Source organism: Clupea harengus, chromosome 11, assembly GCF_900700415.2.
Source record: "Clupea harengus chromosome 11, Ch_v2.0.2, whole genome shotgun sequence".
Lineage (NCBI taxonomy): Eukaryota > Metazoa > Chordata > Actinopteri > Clupeiformes > Clupeidae > Clupea > Clupea harengus.
This window is the reverse complement of record NC_045162.1, coordinates 9,714,586-9,717,600: the sequence shown is the minus strand read 5'-3', so window position 1 is coordinate 9,717,600 and position 3,015 is coordinate 9,714,586. Positions and strand designations below refer to the sequence as shown.

The following is a 3,015-nucleotide window of genomic DNA, read 5'->3' as shown; positions in this document are numbered from 1 at the left end:
GGGAATCAACTTCTTTGTCAGGGTGCACACAGACACTAGACAGTCGATATGTCAATGTGTAATGTGTCAATGTAAACAAACATACCTTTGCCTTCTTTGAGAGGCTGTGTTATGGCTAGTATTGTTGTTGCTTTGAGTCAGTACTAAAAGAAGGATATAATTCCAGAGTTTGGTATATTTACAAAACCGTATAGTTTTATTTAATTGTAAAGACATTGACATTGGACATTGGTTGTTTCTTTCTGTCCCTGAGGTTAGTGTGTTGGTTTTGGTACTTCAGATCCCTAAAACATTTCTCATGGACTTCCTGCAAGCAGACAACTGGAGAATGCACGTAGGGTTTACGCCACATAAATCATCCTCGTCATTTGAGTAAGTTCATATCTCATTTTCAGTGCTAGCTTGCCAGTCATTTTTCTAGTTAAAGCCATTGAACTACATAACCCAATTTATTAATTTAAGAATATTTTGTAGAAGATTGATTTAAAAAGTGCCATCAGTCTGTTCACTATAGAAAACCTATTTCATATACTTTTTGTGAAAAGGAGGGATTCAATTAGAGACCCTTGGAGGCCTACCCTACGTGCTGTACTGAAAGACAAAGACTTTAAGACATGAGCTCTTTGGTTTTCAATCTTTGCTATTTGACCATGGCTAAATTATTTTCTTTTGGACAGACCCTCGTCAAAATAAATTCCAGGTAAGTCCACATGAAATAGATAGATGTGGATGTGGAGACTGGGTACCACTATGTCCTTTCCTGGGTTTGGCATTTATGGATTATTCTATGAACATTTTGGAATACCTATAGCCTAATAATCGAATCACCTGAACATATTTCAGACAGGACGATGTTTTCAACCACTGAAAAACTAAGCGGATGTCTCTAACCTTTGCAGGAGGATGTCATAAAATGTGTTGAATTGTAGTACGTATGAACACCAGACACAGAGAACGAACAAGAGGAAGATACAAGGGAGTTTTCCATTGAAAATGTCTGCACTCGCCATGATTTTACTTCTCAGATTTACCGCATTCATTTCTATAATCAGTAAGTATCCTACAGATCTGGAAATAATTCGATCACGAGAAATTGACCACACAGCAATCGAGTAAAACTATTTTAGCGATACATGACCGGTTTTGTGTTGTCTTCTAGGCCTACACCTATTTGATTTTCACATTCTGGCCTAATAATTGACTTTCCTTCTCCAGACATGGCAGATGTTGTGACTGATCAGAGTGATTTTGTGTTCGGTGCTAACGGTTCCAGTGTCACCATTTGTAGCCACCTACAGACATCAGTTTACAGTACTACTATTCTCTGGTACCACGAGAACCTCGAGGGAGACATTAATTTGGTCTGTATTTTTACCGAGTCTGGACTGCATCAAGACCGTTTCGTGGGAACACTGCCAGACGCCTCTGGTAAAACTTCACTGACTCTCAGGAAACCCACAATGTCAGACGCAGGACGCTACTTTGCCATTCTGAACTTCGGAAGGTCATATGTTAGCGGCTCCGCACAGTATTTGGTTGTAACAGGTAGGCAATATGCATAAATATTTTCACAAATATAGCCTTTAAAGTACATGGATTAAAATATAATTGTTTTAGGCTGATTCGGAGTTGGTGTATCTAGAGGTTGTATGTGATATAGGCTACTTACGCATGATTTAAAGCACGCAAAATTCTCCTTTGCCTAAATCAGTCTTTTCTTGTAAATTCGCTATTAAGGTTCAAGAAGGGCATCAGGGACGTGTTGCAATTTGAAATTTAACCTACGCAGTTAGACCTGTAGTGAGGCATGCGGCATTTCTTGCATTTTATTTTGTGAAGAAATAGCGCAAAATAAATGCTATTTGGACATGCTAATTTTTCCTTTACTGGTTTCAGACACTTCTGCTCCGGCCATGCGCTTGTATCGAGGGGCTGATGGCCTTGGCTTTCCCTTGTTTCTCTGTGAGGTGACGGGAGCTGGTGCAAACTGGGGAGATCCTTATTGGCAAATCAAGGGAGAAGGGGCAGTTGGATGGCTCGAAGGAACCACAGGAAGACGAATCGGCACTGACGGAGTCTTCACTCGATGGTCCACTGTCAGACTCAACTCTACACTTAATGTGGCATGTGCGTGTCGCCACCAGAACCAGACGAGTGTACTTGTCAGATCCTATGAATTAGAAGCGCCAGATGGTAAGTTAAGGCAATGTATAGGCCTATATACTGTATCCTCTCCCCATAATTATTTCATCTCGTGGTGGAACATAAATTGTGTTATATGCAGTGACAGTAGTCTATGTATGATGTAGTAGACTATAATACTACTGTTAAAAAGGGCTGTCTCACCAGTTGCCTCCAGCTGTGCACCCCCGCTGTGCAGGCCACTCACGGGACCTGGGGTCCAGGCAGAGGTCAGCCTATCAGTTGATCCCAGGAGTCCGTGGGGCTCGTGCACAGTGGAATTTCACTGACCAGATGGTTAACCCCATGCTGGGTTTCTCAGAGCTAGCCTGGACTTGTTCTCACTCCCCCCCTCTGGCCTATATAAGCTTGGGCCACCACTGGCCAGTTGTGGGTCAAGTAAGCAGAGTTGGAGAGGAGCTTCAAGCAGTTCATCAGGTCAATTCACGATCAGAGACATTCGCGATCATTTGCCGTGCGTCAATGAAAGAGTGAGTGTTTCGTTGTTGTATGTGTAATGTAGCGGGTCTGTTTCATATCAGTGTATATAATATATGTATGTTTATGTAGGGTGGTAATTATACTGTCTTGTCATGTTTCACTCTGTTACCGTTAAGCAGGAGTTACCGTTGTTAACGGAGGAGTGGAATGTTCACTGTAACGCTGTGAAAGGGACAGATCCGTATATATATCATAGCCATCATAATCACCGTTTGTATATACTGTTTCATCTTTATCATATTTAATTGTTAATATTTGTATATATTTGTTATATATTATTTCCATAGAAACCACGGTTCATGGTTCTTCAACTCAATCACGGTCAATCAAGAA

The 3,015-nt window shown here is 41.2% G+C and overlaps 1 long non-coding RNA gene across 1 annotated transcript; it reads left to right on the top strand.

The window, feature by feature from the left end:
* The first annotated feature begins 425 nt into the window (after window positions 1-425).
* LOC116222461 lies at window positions 426-2,279 on the top strand. The gene is made up of 4 exons (XR_004164669.1): window positions 426-700; window positions 900-1,051; window positions 1,216-1,545; window positions 1,897-2,279. It is a non-coding gene; the product is annotated as an uncharacterized LOC116222461 (long non-coding RNA).
* Window positions 2,280-3,015: the final 736 nt, after the last annotated feature.